General features: G+C 37.0%; 1 pseudogene; it reads right to left on the reverse strand.

Moving 5' to 3' along the window:
• The window catches only part of LOC137287882 (E3 ubiquitin-protein ligase rnf213-alpha-like), a 140,658-nt pseudogene that overhangs the window by 6,851 nt on the left and 113,906 nt on the right, over nucleotides 1-19,901 (reverse strand).

Below are 19,901 nucleotides of genomic sequence, written 5' to 3' on the forward strand. Positions count from 1 at the left end.
ATTTCAACACACCATGGAATGTCTCCTTCAGGGTGCTCCACATGTTTGTGTCTACTTGGATGACATTCTAATAACAGGGGTCGATGAAGCAGATCATTAAAACAACCTAAAGGCTGTGCTGGATCGATTGAGAGCAGCTGGACAACGGCTCAAGGCAACAAAGTCTATGGTTGAGAGTAACTCCATAGAGTATCTGGGACACAGGATTGATGCTTAACGGCTACATCCAGTTGACAACAAGATGAAAGCAATGATTGCTGCACTTGTACCAGAGAACATCAGTGAGCTGAAGTCTTTCCTAGGCATGATCCAGTATTATCAATGTTTCCTACCTAACCTTACGACCACTCTTGCTCCCTTGCACAAGCTACTCTGGAGGGATGCATCATGGAAATGGACAAGGAAGGAACAAAAAGCCTTTGAGAAGGTCAGACCTCACCTGTCACCTCAGAGGGCATTGGTCCACTATAACCCAAAACAGAAACTGACTTTTGCTTGTGACTGTTTGAGCAGACTACCTTTGGATGAGACATCTCAGCACCACCTCTCCCAGGAGACACTGCCATGTTATTGGAAAGTATGGAAGCTTTCCCAGTGAGTGTAGAAGAAATTAAGGCATGGTCTGGGAAAGACCCTACCATATCCCAGATCAGAAAACTTGTTCAGTCAGCTTTTCAAGATAACATGCAAGATATGAACCTCAGTCCCTACATCCAGAGAAAGGACAAAGTCAGCATTTAAGATAGAGTGGTGCTATTTAGAAATAGTGTGGTTATCCCACCCCAGGGTACGAAGAGGATCAGGGTTGAAATCCATAGCTAAGGGACTAGCATGGTGGCCCAAGATGGATGCAGATCTAGAGGAGAAAGTAAAGAACTGTAGTGTGTGTCAGCAGAGTAGACCTGTGGCAGCTGAAGCTAGACTACATCTGTAGGACAGGCCTGAAAGACTATGGTGCAGATTACAAATGGACTGTGCAAGTCATTTCCTGGGTAAGATGTTCCTGATTCTAGTGGATGCTCACTCAAATGGATGGATGCGTTTCTATTAAACACATTACCAACAGCATCAACGCTGAACTGCCTTAGAAGCTCATTTGCCATACATGGTCTTCCAGAGACTGTAGTAACTGGCAGTGGGCATGCTTCACAAGTGAGTAATTCAAGACATTTATGAATAAAAACAGTACCCGCCATGTGTGTACAGCTCTGTATCACCCCACATTAAATGGTCTTCCTAACAGGCAAAGCAGACTTTCAAGGCCGGTGTGTCAAGAATGTCTGAGGGCATAATTGAAACGTGTGTCCTGATTCTTACTCTCAAGCATTGAAACACACAAGGTACAACAGGGAAATCCCCTGCTAAGCTTCTGTTGAGTCGGCGACCCCAGTCCCACTTGGATCACATACATCCTGATCTCAGTCGAGGAGTACATCGTAAACAACAGAAGCAGGCACAGAACCATGCTAGAGACAGAGACATATCCGTAAATGAAAATGTGCACGTTCAAAATTTTGGACATGGCACATAATGGTTCCCAGGTGATATTGTGGAGAGGACCAGCCCTGTTTTGTTCCATGAGCGCAATGATGATGGAAGAGTTCTTCGTCCAGAATCTGCAAAGTTGGAACATTGCTGAGTGTGGTGTAAAACTAAACTCACTAAAAGCTCACTCTGCTGAAATCGATTCTATACAATACAAAATGCAAAATGTGATGTTAATTATATACATGGATCACTGAAAGTCTGGGATAACAATGACTGTTACCAAAAACTGTAGGTAATTATGTCCTTCAATATACATGTGCTGTATACATAAGCAGTACATGAATATGCTGATTTTGGACTGAAATGATATTATTCAATGGATACTGGTATAAATGGTTACATATGAAGGGAAATATGAGTGTTCTCTTTCAGAAGAGCCGTTTAGTTAAAGGTCACATGCAATGCAAAACAACAACTTTGCAGATTCTCATACCTTTTGGTATGGACTTACAGTAAGAAATTATCCAAAATACAAATTAAAATTATAAAGTTGAAATGATGAAGCGATGAAAAAAAACCTGTGCACTGGGGTGAAAAGTGGTTTCAACAGCTGTGCTGCACTGCACCAACAACACATGCGCAGTGATTAGATTTACGAGGCTTGAACCAGCAAGTGATGAGTTCAAGGATTATCGATGTGGTCAAAGTTGGAAAACAAGAGACGTTTCTTGTGATTACAAGCATCTTGGGTCTGCAGTAATAAAAATCCACTGGTCCCATGCTTGGTTGCAGATTTACAAACCAGGTTTTTTAAGAAATTTTAGCATTACAAATGATAATTTCACTGAAAAAAATTGCTCAGCTTGAAAACTGAAATGATTTAATACATGTCTATGGAAACATAGAAAAAAGTGTTGATTGTGACAAGCAGTCTCTGTCACAGACAAAACTCAATGCTCTGTTTTGTTGACACCTACACTCATGTGCCATATTAAAGTTCACAAAATGGCCACTGTGATTCTTGCCAGCAGCAGCTGGTTGTTATAAATGAAAGTATATTTCATCTTGACAATAGTTATAGGGTATCATATTTTAGGGGGAACATATTTGACTTAACAACTATTACATTTTGTGAACAAAAGGGGAATAACTCTCAAGTACTTAGTGTAACATCTACTCAAAGTGTCATGGCAAAGACCTTGCAGCCTATCAGAAGAAGATCATATCAACTTTGAATTCAGAAGGTAAGAGTGGAAGTGTAATAGGTAAAATGACTGGAATCAATAGTTTACTGTCTGTAAATTCCTGAAAGGGTATTCTGAAGGAGGAAATACATTAATTCATCTGGGAAGTGGCAGGAGAAGAAAATCAACTGACAGAGATAATAGGGCTTTATTCAAGAATGTTAAGTCTAACAGGAGGAAGTCTCTTCAGGATATATATCTCTTTAGGAACCAGATATCTCAAGTAAGACTATCCAAGAGGACAATATAAAGGTGTCTTCATGAAATGGTTTTCATAGAATTGTGATGGATAAAAACACCATATCCTCTCAGAACAGTTTCAAGAGAAGAGCCTTTGCCAGAACACATTTGAGATGGCACGTAAATAGAGATTGGTCCTGGGTAATATTTTCAGATGTGACTCAAGCTGTTGTAGCAAAAGATCAGAAAGTTTATGTTTGGAGAACCAATGGAGAAAAGTGGAAGCCTCGGTGCCTTGTTGTGTATTGGAATAACAATGCTCCATGTATCAGTGTGATGTTTTGGGGGTGTATTTGTTTTTAAGGTGTTGGAACCCTTGGCAATATAGATGGTCACATCAACTGAACAAAGTACACTGGACAGCAACCTTTGGCCAGTAACAGCGAAAGTTCAAGCATGTCAGGGCTCTATATTGCAAGTGGACAACTGTCCTGTCCATGTTTCTAGACAGAAAATTCAGTGGAAATGTAAGAATGACGATCAGTCAATGAATTGGCCTCCTCAGTCTCCAGACTGTAATATCATTAAAAATGTATAGAGAACTCTGGAAATCAGGGTGCAAAGACAGTTACATGAAATAAAAATCAAGCAGGATCTGATAGATCACGTTCAAGGTATCTGAACATCACTTACTCCAGAGTATATAAAATCACTGTATTCTACTCTACCTAAGCAAATGAGGGCGGCACTTGCAGTAAATGGCTGTATTACTATATACTGAAAATATCAGGTAGGTGACTTCAATCATTATTTTGAAATCAAACTTTATTTACATCCTATCACAGAAGGCGAAAATTACATGGCAGCCATTTTGTGAACATTGACATGTCTGCCTGCCTATCTGCTATTGACAATATCCAATACACAACTTCCATCATTGACAACATGCAGGCTGTATACCATAAACAAAATACATTGATTTATGGTTTGAGCACCTGAGTTCTGTCTCTGTCACTATATGTAATTACACAGACAGGCAGGAGTGATACTTGAACATATGACACATTATTATGTCTGTCGGTTGCAAACAAACTGCATCCAGTTTTCTCTGATGACAGTTTCCAGCCATGCATTGACTGGATCAAACACAAACGCAGAGAGCATATATTTACAAAACCCAGCATCTCTATATTCTTCTGTACATGTTATATATGATGTGACATGTCGGTATGGATTCTTATACAGTTGTCACTCTTGCTTGACAACAGCATATAAATCCAGGGTACCAAAACGTCACATCAAAGCTGTTGTCCATAAAGAATCTTTCTTGTTACTCACCATACTTCTAAAATGCCAGTCAAACAATTTGTAAAGACCATGCAATGGTTCCTCTGATATAATGTTGAAGGAAATATTGCTGCAGGTGCTATGAAACGTTACTCAAGCATTGAAAGATGACAAAATTTTGTTAAAAGAATAGCAAGTGCAATAAACTAACATTACCTATTCTATCATCTCTTTGAATTCTGTCATTGCATGTTTCAAGACAAGCGTCTAGATCCTGAAAACAAACAGACAAAACATAGAACAATATACATGACACCACAAAGTGTGTTTTAAAAAAGAAACCTTTGCTAACTGTGTTTGGGAATTTTTTTCATTAATTAATGAAAAGATATACAGTAAACTGTCTTATTTCCACGCCTTTAAATTTTCGCGAGCAATGGTCACTAAACCTTTTCGTGCCTTCTTATTTTCACGAGGTGATCTTGTTACAGGGGCATCTCTGAATGTTTTTACATGACACGCAGGTGCGTGACCATTGAGCTGTTATAAAATAAACAGATTTGCGAAGTGATCTAACAACAAATTTATGTAATTGGTTTCAGAATTAATCCTTTTTAATTAGGTGTTAGAGCAATGAAAACAGAACGTGACTGAACCGTGTTAATCCAGATTAGCCCAGCGGTGACGTGATTGAGCAATGACACCTGTATTGTTTTTGTGTTGTTGACTTACCTGAAGAGAGTGTATGATATATATATATTATCGCGTGTTTTTATTCTCGCGTCATGAAGTCTGACGCGGAGTTCGTGAAAATTAAGCGGTCGCAAAAATTTGGCTGTTTACTAACTCCAAAACTGGTTGTAAACATTAACAAACACAAAGTCAAATGATCTTTAGCTTCCACTAAACATTTACTGACTTTGAACCTAATTTTGCACATGTTCGGTTCCAAAGCACTCAGTGCCACAAAGACAATTCTGCCTTATTTTGTCTAAATACCTGACCAATCACACTGACTTATGTCTATGTGCCATGACAGATTGTTTACCTGCAGTGGTGGACTGATAAATGTCTTTGAAAACTCCTCTTCCCAATCCTCTCTTTTGGACTTGTCAGTCAGAATTCTTGCATAATTTCTCAGGGGCTTGTCTAGAAAAACAAGAGTTATCAGAAGATGACATATCCCCCTGCCCCCACATGTTTGAAAGGTCAAATCATCTCACAGTTACTCATTGTTTTCTTAGACTAAGTTTGAATTGTTTCCATGGAAAATTATAAATGGCATATATCTGTAATCAGCAAAGTCACAATTTCAAGATCTGTCTCATACAAGATCTGTTGAAAGATATGAAATAAGGCCCATCCCTCCATTTTGAGACTGTCCGAAACGTTTCCATGGAAACTAAGAAAAAAATACATTACAAAAACCTTTAAAAACCAAAAGGCACCACTTAAGGGTCTGCCACACATATCTACCAAGTTTTACTGACAGATATTAAGAAGTTTTTGAGTTCTGCTCTTGAAACGAAACACATCTCTCACTTTTGAGAGTAAGTCAAAAACGTTTCCATGGAAATTGAGAATAATACATCACAAAAACCTGTAAATACCAAAAGGCGCCACTTTAGGTTCTGACTCATGTATGTAACAAGTTTTGCAGAAAACTATTGAACCTTGTTTGAGTTCTGCTCTGGAAACAAAGCCCATCCCTCCATTTTGAGACAAAGTCCGAAACATTTCCATAGAAATGGAGAAAATAATAAATCACAAAAACCTGTACATACCAAAAGGCACCACTATAGGTTATGACCAGGAAAAATAAAAAAGCCAAAACACTGTAAATACAATAAGGCACCACTTTGGGGTCTGCCTCAAATATCTGCCAAGTTTTGCTGTAAGATATTAAACAGTTCTCCGGAAACAAAGCCCATCCCTCCATTTTGAGAATAAGTCCAAAACGAGTCCCATGGAAACAAAGAAAATGATAAATCACAATAACCTGTAAAGAGCGAAAGGCACCACTTAAGGGTCTGCCACACATATCTACCAAGCAACACTGACAGATATTTAGAAGTTTTTGAGTTGTGCTCCAGAAACGAAACACACCTCTCTCTTTTGAGAGTAAGTCAAAAACGTTTCATGGAAACTGAGAATAATATATCAGAAAAACCTGTAAATACCAAAAGGCGACCCTATAGGTTCAGATTGATATATCTACCAAGTTTTGAAGAAAAATATTGAACAGTTTTTTAGTTCAGCTCCAGAAACAAAGACCATCCCTCCATTTTGAGAGTCTGAAACGTTTCAATGGAAACTGAGAAAATAAGAAATCACAAAAACCTGTACATAGCAAAAGGCACCACTTCAGCTTCTGACTGATACATCTACTGAGTTTTGCAGAAAAATATTTAATGGTTTTTGAGTTGTGCTCCGGAAACGAAGCCCACCCCACTATAAGACTAACACCAAAATGTTCCATGGAAAAACAAAAACAACATAAATGCCAAAAATCTGTAAATAGCAAAAGGCACAGCTATAGGCTGACATTACTATATCTATCAAGTTTAGTCTAAAAATATTGAACAGTTTCTGAGTTAGGCTCCGGAAACAAAATGATTACGGGAAGACAGACAGACATACGTGGCATCGACTATATCCCCCCGCATTACCTGCCACGGGGGAACATAAATTGAACTGTTGATTAGAAACTGAAGTTCTTATCCAGGAACAAGTCCAAGGCTACTTCTAATCAAAAAACATTTTAAACTTTTAAACTGAGTACTGCTTTTTTGTAACAGATTTCTGTTTATTCATTCATCCCTAATTATTACTTTCATTTTAAAGAATGGATATCAATATGGCATTGGAGTTGAAAGTTTGTTATGCACCTGACTGTGAAATCTGATGGCAGATGAAGTGTAGGAGGAGGAAGACATCATCTACACTCTTCCCTGTGGCCATGTGGATGATCTGAAGGTCCTTCTGGAGGTGCTCCAAGAAAAACTGACTGACATCCTGCTGTATTGGGGGATAGACTAGAGCTGCTGTGGCCTGCAATGGATCAAGGTAAATGCATCTGTCAGTTGCCAACTGTCCCAGGTTCAACACACATTTTCTAATTCTTTCTGTAACATATTATATATCTGACATATTTTACTCTGACAGTGAAACTTACAAATGAAATATGTGCAACAGGTAATAACATGTTTAGAACAATAAAAAGCTTGAAATATATTGAAATGTTTGATTTACATGGTAAACCAGCAGCAACATACCTGTGGGTCGTTCTCTGCTCCCAGAAGTAATGCAGCATGAGTGAAGAAACGTAGTACAGCACAAGCAGTTCCTCCCAGTCTGCGTTCACCTGCATAGGCATTGGTTCTGTCTGCTGCTCTTCCAAGAACATGACCAGGACGAGTGTGGTCCTGCCTGATTGGTGGTAAGCATCATGTTAACGCTATAGTAATATATTTTGCTGCAGGTTGTTGCAGTGATTTAACTCATTAAGCCCGAGAGCCACTTCACCGCTCAACACCTGGAACCCCGTGCTGATTGCCTGGCCGGCTGTGACGAGACTAATTAGGGCTAATCACGCCTAACATCCCTGGCTGGTTTTGGAGATTACAAGAAACTGTCATACGAGCAAGTCCTGATTGTTTACCTCCTGATTGTGAGGTTAAATTGTTCAAAACATCTATGTCAATGGCAGTAAAGAAGAATTTACGCTCATGCCTAATAATCGTGGTGCATGTGTATTTTCTTAACACATGTTTGTATTCTTTGTATGTAAGAGATATGTTATGATATGGATCTCGGGTCCAAGTGAGGGTACCAGTGAAATCCCTTATCTAACTGGCGTGCTGGTTTGCTTGGGGGGAATTAACTCAGCAAAGAGTCCGAAGTCACAAGAAGCTAATTACAATTTTATTTACAAGAGATGGAGTAACAAGGGTGGCCACAGAGAGTCGGTACAACCCTCTGGGCTGAGGGCTAGAGCTGACCTGTGTTGGGAGTCTATGGCCTACTGATGGACAAATGAAGTTGGAGACTATTTAACTACAATTTAAACAATACAAAGATTCTGATTTGCTGACTGATACAAAAAATGGGTGTAACCTACAATAGCCAATGAAATAAAGAATAAACAAAATGGGGTGTGTCTTACCATTACAACTTCAGTGACCAGACAGGGGGAGTACTTAATCTTTTAATCCTATTCTAAGTGGCATTAATCTTGTTGGCACATTTACTGGATGCTTGATTGCTTACTCTGGGCTAGATCTTTAACGACCCTTAACTGGTGTTTGCATAATGTTATTTTACTGTAGGTGATGGCATGTTTACCTCTTCAAAGCAGTTTATTAACCCGTCTAGACATAACCCTTGTTTTAGTGAATGGTTTGTCTTACAGTGTTCTGATTACCTCAGGCTAGGATTCTAACTGTGAAATTGTGTGGTCATTACTTATACCTTTTTCAATGGAATGTCTGTGAGATAAGCTTTACTACTTTTGAGAGGAGTCTTGTCTAAGCTTTTACTGATACATGATGAAACTAATATTCTATATTCATATTTTCCTCATATTTGAATGCTAATATATTGCTTGTACTGGTTACAATTAATAAAGTATTTTTGGTATGAATTATCATTTCATGATAGATACTTAAACAAATTGTCCCTCTCATATCATTGTGTGAGGTTAAATTGTTCAAAACATCTATGTCAATGGCAGTAAAGAAGAATTTACGCTCATGCCTAATAATCGTGGTGCATGTGTATTTTCTTAACACATGTTTGTATTCTTTGTATGTAAGAGATACTTAAACAAATTGTCCCTCTCATATCATTGTGTGAGGTTAAATTGTTCAAAACATCTATGTCAATGGCAGTAAAGAAGAATTTACGCTCATGCCTAATAATCGTGGTGCATGTGTATTTTCTTAACACATGTTTGTATTCTTTGTATGTAAGAGATACTTAAACAAATTGTCCCTCTCATATCATTGTGTGAGGTTAAATTGTTCAAAACATCTATGTCAATGGCAGTAAAGAAGAATTTACGCTCATGCCTAATAATCGTGGTGCATGTGTATTTTCTTAACACATGTTTGTATTCTTTGTATGTAAGAGATACTTAAACAAATTGTCCCTCTCATATCATTGTGTGAGGTTAAATTGTTCAAAACATCTATGTCAATGGCTCTAAAGAAGAATTTACGCACATGCCTAATAATCTTCTATGAAAGAAGCGTTTTCGCTGATACATTGCTAGTATATACTGAATATTGTAAGGTAAGTACTAATAAGCTAATGCATGACTTACATGGAGCAGATTCACAGTTTGTCATTTTGGTTCATCTAGATTTAACGCAGAAAATATATGTTATCATACGAACATACATGTATACATATTTTACAATACTATTCCTTGAACATACATAAGACAAAGGGTCATGGGATGGGGCGTCATCAAAGTTCCCGAATTGAACGTTTTGTATCTCAACTGTTCAATATAGTGGCTGATTTTGATCTGTTATCTATGACCAATCGTATCATGAGATACCTGTCACAGAGGAAATGACAGGTGATGGGGCATGGGCTAAATTTCTGAAGAACATGTTTGGTCACTAGATAGCTTGGATACAGATTGATTATTGGCTATATCGTTGACCAATCAATGTGCTGGATTTCAGCTTTATCAGTTTTAGCTATCATGAACAAGTTTGTGTATCGCGAACATACATAATCGTAAGGATGCCTGAAATGTACACACAGGACTAACAAGCACTTTGGAGAGTTTATTTTTCCTTAAAGCACTCAAAGCGCTACAATCCAATTATTATTATCCCTGATAACCCAATCCAAACATTTACTTGAGATAGCATTTATTTGCATATACATTTTGCGCACACTACTTGTACATCAAACATAAAGGCTTGCTGAACATTTCAATATAATCTGCACATTGTTACGAATGAATATTATAATTCACGTACATTTATTATAGAATTAAAAAAAGTTACATGATACTGATTTATTATAACGTATACACTTGCAGTTGAATTCCCCCAAATATTTATGAAGACGGGCATGCCTATATTTGTTTTGAATGCAAATGACACTTAGAAGATTGATAATTGGCGTGACTCCATAAAACAGGTTGTCCAATGATATAACAGCGCATTAGTTCATTTTACACTTGTCACAGGACAAAACTTTATCTGGACATGCATTCTGCCAGAGGCTGTTATTTTGAGGTTGGAAGAAATGTTCAAATATCTCATTAGTGTTTTCTGATTGAATGATTATATGCATCAATTCCGTAACTGATATATTACCCTCCTTTTATTGACGCTGGATCTGATACATGTGATCATTACTCTGGATAAGATAATAACAGAGATCAAGGTTTCTTACACAATGCTTATGTAAATTGCATTGAAAAGTCAACATGAAACTTTCAACAGCTTGAACAAAATGCTCCAGTTACCTTTGTATGATTTATGTGTAATATATATATATATATATAAGTCTAAGTAAACTTCGTCTCAGTGTATTTCGTTACACTCCACCACTGAGTCTAACAATACCTAGTAGAAGCTTGCGTCATGTAACCTTTGAGCAACCAATGACAGTCCAATCAAATGTGAGACGGTTATATAGATTTAACCAATCAGACAACAGCTACTAGTCAGGGATCGGAGGGACTTTCAAAATATTCAGGTCACCGACACAGATCTCTCCACAAACAAAAATTGGCATATAACACAGTTATTTGACCTGCAGTACATACGCTTTGGGGTTTCTGTTGACATGGTTACCATTAGCTAATATTTCCGCAAGATAATAACATCCTTGAATATTGTCAAAAACACTATTTTCAGCGACTGTTTACTGACCGTTGTCATGGCAGTACATATGCATCACCCGGAAGCGATCGTACGCTAAATAGCATTCAGAATCGTTCGGGTACAAACATTTCAAGATAAAAAAAATCATAAGGGATGTGCGAATGTGCACTTTCACGATTTGGTAAGCTTTGTTCTGATTGGTCAATCTCAAAGGTTACCTGACGCGACCTGCCGTAAGGTTTTGTTTGACTCAGTGGTGGAGTGTAAGAACAGTACTGAGGATAAGTTTACTTAAACTGACATATATATATATATATTATGAGTCAATGCAAGAGTTATCACTTCATTTTCGATTATGTATTATTATCAACTTTAGAATTATATGAAAAATCAATAGTTGCAATTGAGTCTAAATTATTAACTTGATTTATTTCAAACCTATACGAACATGGGTATAATACAATATTGCTATTTATGTCTACGATTCATTATATAAACTATTACAATGAACGGATGAATGATTTAATTTAGAAGAAGGTTTTGTAACTTTGTCACCGTTAAGTCAATCAATGTGCAAAAATAGTATTTTAGTATTCACTCCCAATGTCAAGTAACAAACACTTACCTCCTGTAACAACATCTCATAATCCCCTTTTTCGCAGACATGTGTTCATTTGCCTGTATAACCCCTGACATTGCTAGCAATTGTTATCAAAACGCTTCAATACTTATTCTGATTAACACAGAAAGAAACCTCTCTCGTAAGAAAAGCTAATCTTTGATCATTACTGCTAAATTGACTGAAATAATAGGTTCAGTACGAATTTAAAATATAAAATGCATATGTGAGTCTCTCGCTGAATGATAGGTGCTTTCTGCTGACGACCATGTGCAGCTCTCACTGAATACGAGGTGCTTTTTATTTCCCGCACATACGCGTCTCTAGGCCTTAATGAGTTAAGTGTCATAATGACCTTGAAAATCATGTGAAGGTCACCAAAATCTACTTGGCCCTGCACCTTCCCTAGATAGTACTTGGTATTAAATATGGAGAAAATCTAACAAACGGTTCTTGAGATATCTTGATGACAAGGGTCAAACGTCCCTTGTGACCTTGAAATACCAAACCTGACTGGGATTTTTCTTATACTGTTATAAACCTTTTTACCAAATATGACAAGAATCTAATCAACAGTTCTTAAGATATTCTAATTTGTGCATACATGCTGATGGATAGAGCCTTATACAGTATACCTCTACATGCGTTTTGTGCAAAGCAGGGGACAATCAAACAAATGGACAATAAATGTGTAAAATTTCATGCACTCCAGTTTCGGCTTACCCATCATGAGGTGTGTTTCCCTCAAATGCAGCATGCCCCCTGCCTCCAATCCTCTCCCCACACTCATTACAACGTCCTTCTGTGTATGGGCGCCCACACTGACAATAGTAAAGAACACTTTATCATGTTCATTTTTTATACTTGTGATCATATTTTTATGCATGTAAGTTTCTGTGCAGAGACTAAATATATATTAATACTTTCACAATCATCAAAGCAATTAGTGTTCTTCTGGTTTATTTAGTACTCAATCGACGTAAAGTTGCAGTACCACCTCCTACTGGCCACTTGAGACGGATACTTACTGGTATCACTTCACTTAACGCAATGGAAAACTGTTTTGTTTTTTTTCCCCAACAAATTTGTTTTGTGATTTTTGACATATCACTTTCAGTCAGAGACTTTAACTTAAGTTTTTGGTCACATGATTTTTGCAATTAAAGCTCAGAACTTGACAAATCAAACTTTAAGTGGTGATAGAATGTCAGTTTTGAGTAACATGCTTCCTAAATTCACAATCCTTAAAGGGGCACTGATGCGGAGAGAATAATGTTTCTCACCAACGGTCTAATTATGAAACCAAACTGCAAATTGGTCAGCGCCCGCTCCCTTGACCGTGACGGACAAAGGGACTGGGCTCCTGTCCATATTAGCAGAATTATATTCGCCTAAACAGTCAGGAGGCCCGATGCCCATCATATGCCATTATTTAAAAATATCCATGGTATTCCTTGTCTGATCGTAACTAAATATCCCAGCAGTGTATTTTTTTGGATGCTTGGATGAAGTTTCGTTGGTATCCTCAAAACAGTTTCGGCCCATAAGTGTTTTTAGTCTGCATGCGACACAGAGATTACATATTCCTTGCTGTAACTCGCGTTTGATGGTGTAAACCTACACGTGTTATTTGTCATCATTCTTTGGATGGTCAGTTAATGAATTTATAACAGGTATAATTAGTAGTACCATCACTTCGGTTACTCAACAAAGGTTCCCATTTGGCATTTCTCCTGTCTGGTGTGAATACTCAACATTATAAATTAAGGTCTGTAATGGCAAATGTATTGTATGTTATGTAATATGTGCATGTATGTGATGCAAGAGGATTTATCAGCTGAGTTACAAAAACAAACATCGATCAAAGGATTAACCGATAACACACTGATTAATTAATTACTTTTATCTTCCAGCGGATTTGTCAAAAGGCAGTGTGTGTAGATGTACTAATTCATACTGACTACACCCTGTCGTAAAGTGCGAGTGTAAAAACAACATCCTCCCTTCAAAGAATTAACCACCTTTGCGTTGATTGATTGATTGCTCATTATTGGTTAACTAAATTACTTAGAATGGCGACATCATACAATTAGTTGCCAGGTGTGCTATCTTGGGTGACCAATGAGAGGTTTATCAGTTTTTCACCAATGTGAAAGACGTGAAACAATGTGTTACTTTTTTGCAAATTAGACCGTTGTAAGACACACGACACAAAGCAGGATTATTTACCAGCTGCAGATGAATGGAATACGATTTCTTTTACGTGGATATTGATGGATACATTCCTGAACAAGGTAGTAGCCTGACATTGTTGCTATAAAATTAAAATTATAATTACATTCATTATTTGCATTTTGTTTTAATTTATTTGTTGTAGCATTCAGCAGAATCTATGTGACAGAAAACACACACAAGATTGCGTATGTGTGTGAAATAGGATCCACATTGGCAATCTATACAATCAGGGAGCCTATATAGAGGTAGGGCATCCCTGATAGAATGTTTAAATGTTGCTGTCATGTTAGAAATGTACTATAAGTATAAGCAGACCGTGTGTTCTTTTAGTAATATTCAAAATCATATACAATAAACTAATTAGGGTTATGAGACAAAATATAGAGACGTACATTGGCTTCGCTATTTTTCCTTCCTAATAGTTTTTTACTATTTTTACCACTGGCAGATGATTAACCTTCAAAGTGTTTCATTTGTTTTCACAATACATTTGTAATGAAGTAAAAATGACTTCACCTTAGCTGATCTGTCTATAATTAAACTATCATTTGTGCACAAGGACTGTGCAGCAGAGGTCACGAACCAGTCACGAATTCTGGGATATCATCCGGGTACTCACGGATGAAAAACAATAACAAAAGTTTACACCAGTCCACGGAAATTGCTCCGCATTAGTGTCCCTTTAAGTGAAACATTAACACATTCAGTGATATCCTTCATTTGGAGAAACATGTCCATCAGTATCAATATTGTCCTTAGCTTCCCTGACAGTTTACATGAATACACCTTACCTCTGTTATGACATATGCATGTCCATTTGGGCAGCCTGAAACATTAGAAAATGAGGTAATGGCTTCCTTTCAGAAATCAAAAGCATCGACTTTAAGAATGAAAATTACCCTGCTATGAGGGAATATCAAAAAGTACTGAACCTAACTATATTCTCGATGTCCAAGATAAAAGTCAAACAAAACAGGTATTGTGAGGATGGTACATAGCAAACCAATTTCTTTGAGGTTGACAGATAATATGCAGGAAAATAAAACACAAAAACAGCTGTATTTATATCACTGACCTGGTGAGGCTCATTACATTTTGATATCCCCTCATATAACAGAGTTCTGAATAATTTACAGGAGTTGAAGTAATATTTTGACACAAGATATATGTTCATTTACATGTAATGATATAGAAAAAACACATCTTTTTTTGTAAACATTGATTGATACTATTCATAGTATGATTAAGAAAAGTACAAAGTACTTTCATTACATAACATTTGTCAAAATGTCTAATTCAAAACATCACAGTTCCTCCTAGCTGTTTGTAGGCACATTTCCTATAAGTTTTGAAAAACAATATTTATTTTTTCTGTGTGAATCTGACTGAAGACTTAGCATGGTTCCCGGGGTACATAAAATGCAACCCTTCTTACACACTGGTTCATGGCTATACTAACAAGGCGACTCTTCTTACACATTGGTTCCTGGCTATACTAACAAGGCAACTCTTCTTACACATTGGTTCCTGGCTATACTAACAAGGCAACTCTTCTTACACATTGGTTCCTGGCTATACTAACAATGCAACCCTTCATACACCCTCGTTCCTGGCTGTACTTACAATGCTACCCTTCTTACACACTTTTTCCTGGCTGTACTAACAATGCAACCCTTCCTGCATGCTAGTTCTTGGCTGTCCTAAAAATGCAACCTTTCTTACAGACTGGTTCCTGGCTGTACTAACAATGCAATCTGTGTTACACACTAGTTCCTGGCTGTACCTACAAAACAACCCTACCTACAGACTGGTTCCTGGCTGTACTTACAAAGCAACCCTTCAGACTGGTTCCATCTAAAACTAGCTTCTTTGATTATCATTAGATCCCAGTTGCATTATTGTTTGTGTTTGGGGTTCACTGAATTCCCTTATGATATGCGAAATCTAAAACTGCAATTTTACAAAACAAAATTCAAAAGAATATTTTTCAATGTGAATAATGGATGTTTTCAAAGATAACTCTATTGAAATAAGATAACAGTTGTCAATATTCTTTTCATACAGTGGTGATTTTTGCTATTAACTATTATTCCAAATAAGGACAGATTAAAGTCGATAAAAAAACTACAAGTGATTTGATTTGTTGACATTTATAGCTGAATGTCAGATATCACACCATCAAATCTTACTGTTAAATCAGATTTACGTCACAGTGATATTATCATAACCAACTACATGTTTCATATCAAGAGACTGTTCCTTTAGCTCAGAAAAAAGAATTCAACATCTGCCAAAACTAATCTAGCATTTACAAAATGGTACTTTTGGATTTTTTTAAATGTCATTTTGAAAGGAGGTGTTGTAACATAATACATTGAAATACAATGTGTAATTAATACAAATTCTTTGACCCACCTGAATCCTGGTGGATAGTAATTGAACATAACAGTTTAGTAAAAATACAGAATTTGCCTTTTCACAATATGGGTGAAATACTGCCAATGTGATGTTTACATTTCCACACAAACTCTTGGAATTTGTCATATGTCAAATGTCATATGTCAAATACTGCCAATGTGATGTTTACATTTTCACACAAACTCTTGGAATTTGTCAGCAAAGTCTGTACCAAAGAAAGTGAATAAATGAACCATTTTGCCGTATGACACTATGATGACATTGTAATAGTTGTCAACATCATCCAGAATTCAACTCAAAGTTTCAATTATTAAATAAGTTTGCATTATCTGAAGACATTTTGTTTCGTTTCAGGCAGGTACCGTAATACATATTGCATTGCTACTCATTTATTTTCATAACATATATTTTCTAACACTTTGCTGGCTAATGCTTTTATAATACATTGTATGTCCTTGAAATACAATACAGAATTTGTCTTGCCACATTAGCCATGATACACAGCTCTCTCATAAATAACTGACTTTGGACCAGACAAGCCAGTGATTGATCTTGTGATCAATTAAGGAACCAGGTCACTATGTCTGAAAAACATATCACAATCACAGGAGATGGTCGAAGCAGAAAATCCCACTGGAGGTCAAAGACTTGCTGAAGGTACATGACTGAGATGAAATTGATAACTGTCACCAGGCGAAAGAACTCACTGAACGTTTTCACAGTGTCGTCTTCATCCTTCACTGATCTCAATAGTATCTCATGGTACAAAATCGTATCATCCTGAGGCATTGTAGGCAAAAACTTGTCCTTGAAAATAAAAAAAACAATGTAGTTATAACAAACTGCACCTGTTGCACCTGTTGACATCTGATTATGCATGTCTGTCTGGATCATTGAGGTTCTTGAGGGGCATTTAGAAGTCAGTATTCTAATATAAGACAAAATGTTATGGATATCAATATCTTCTTTGCTGTTTACACAACATTTATGGCCTATTCCTTGCCCCTTACTTTAATTATCATGTCCACTGAAACTCTGAGACACATGAATGTTCTATTCTGCTACCTTTCAATCTAACACACAAGCAATAACATTTACACTAATGTTTCTGCCTCTGCTTGTCGTGATGTGTGATGTGATACAGACAAGCAAATGACTAGGAAATGTAAAATTTGAAAGAAATCACTGTACAACCTATGACGAAGTGTATATCCATTCAGATCTTTCCTTCCTTATTCATCAGCTGCTACTAAAAATACTAAATACCATAAATGTTACTTTTGATTATGTCTTTGTTGCTGTCTTACCACCACGGTTGCTGGCTGTACTATGAGATCAGACAGTGGTTTCAGGAAACCTGGCTTCTTGTTGAACTGTGTCAGGACGAGATATGTGTGTAGCAGCAGGCATATCAGACTCTGGTCTCTGACTCCCTGTCCTTCTGTGACGTTCAGTGGGGAGCCAGGCCTACCAAATTCATTCTTCAGCAGCTTGAGTGCAAGTTCCTAGAATTCCACAAATTCAGTCTCAAAGACAAATATCTGGGACATTATAGTTGACTTTTACCAAAAGTATAGGTCACTGGGGACCCGTCTGAAATCCCAAGGTCCATATCACGTAGATAATGCTTATTCATATAACCATGTATCACCACAGACCTCTGTTTTGTGTTTGAAATTTAAAGAAAATAATAAGCAGATCCTTTATTTATCTTGCTGTTTCTTAGTGTGTGTAAATGTATATGGCTGACACTTTTTTGTTTGACTCACAAAGTGACGGACGTATTTAAACAGAATAGGACTGATTTACAACAGAAAAAGCCACACACAGAAGTACAAATGAAGCTAAATGAACAGCTGAAAATAACTGGTACATTGTACATTGCTACTTGTCTCAGTCAGACCGGATTACAATTACATTATATATTTACAAGTGTGATGATCATGCTCATCCAAAAGAGTGTTAAACTGGAATTGTCTTTTAATGCATTTTCAGATTTTAAGTGCTTCAAGATCTCTACATGAAATAAAACTGATAACGCAATATGATGACAAAACATATGAAGGATTGTAAACCACAAAGTCACTGTATTCTGTTATCTGACTGGTTGAAAAACATGATCAAATGGGATTTGATTCCCAGAAATTGCAAGACTATTCGCTGCGTATTGACACATAGAAAAATCGCAAACAAATGTTTTGTTGCGTCATCCACAGTGGTGACGTCATTCAAATCATATTGTGACGTTAAGTCAGAATGATGTCACAAATGAGCAGCTCCAGATGCTACCATGGGAACCAGATGAAATGCCCAGCTGATGACACTTCACCGCTGTAGCTGTACTTGATGTAAAGGCGTGCAGACAGTGGCGCTGTTGGTTCCAAATGTATTCCCAGGCTTCAAATACTCAATAACACCCAGAAAATGGCCAACACATGATGTTTATCTTGTAAATAATGCCTAGGATATGTGTGATTGTGGACAACTTACTTTTGCTCTCATAGTTCCTTTGGCTTTCTGTACATAAGTAGTTATCTTGTGTGAAGACTTCTGCTGTTGAAAACAAAACAAGGAGACAAATTCACACAACTGACATTATGGTTCTTGACTACAAGGTTAGCTCCGTTCATCAAATGCTTTTAATACCTTCCATAGATGTCACTTATTAAAGAGCAGAAACTTCCATTCAATGGTGGTGTTACATGTATACTTATACATTAATACTATAAATGCACAATATGTTTATTCCATAACATAATGGCAACCAGGTAACCAGAAATTCCAGCTATGATATGCCACAAGAAATGAACAGAAATTAAGATACCTGAACCAACTTGTTGCAGTGAATACAGTTTTGAACAAAATTAAAAATATCATAAATAGGAAAAATCCATTTTGGTGCAAGCCTATGTGTATACCAAGCATCAGGAAGAATCAGTAAATGATTTATAAATTATGAAAAGGGAAGAGATGTACTGTTGCCACAGTAATTAAGAAATAATACTTTTAAAAAATCCTTAATGCCAATAGCCACTAGTACCATAGGATGGCAGACACGTCAAGGAAAGTGCGTCAAATAACCCTGTGTGAGGATTCTTAATTTAGTTCACCGACACTGTCGTATGGTTTTGGCCTTTCACAAATCGAAATTAGCCTTAGAAAGTATTAAATTTGGCATCTTAGACAAGAGTCATCAGAAGATGACATATCCCCCTTGCCCCTACATGTTTGAAATGAAAATTCATCTGACAGTTTCTTATTGTTTTGTTAGACTAAGTTTGAATTGTTTCCATGGAATTCATGAAAAATATAAATGCCATATATCTGTAATCAGCAAAGTCACCATTTCAAGATCTGTCTGTGCCAAAATCTGTTGAAAGATATGAAGTGGTTTGCACCGGGAACGAAGCCCATCCCTTCATTTTGAGAGTAAGTCCAAAACGTTTCCATGGAAACCAAGAAAATAAGAAATCACAAAAACTTGTAGATACCAAAAGGCACACTTTTGGGGTCTGCCACACATATCTGCCAAGTTTTACTGACAGACACTGACAGAAGTTTTTAGTTCTGCTGTGGAAA

This window comes from Haliotis asinina, chromosome 6 (assembly GCF_037392515.1).
Source record: "Haliotis asinina isolate JCU_RB_2024 chromosome 6, JCU_Hal_asi_v2, whole genome shotgun sequence".
Lineage (NCBI taxonomy): Eukaryota > Metazoa > Mollusca > Gastropoda > Lepetellida > Haliotidae > Haliotis > Haliotis asinina.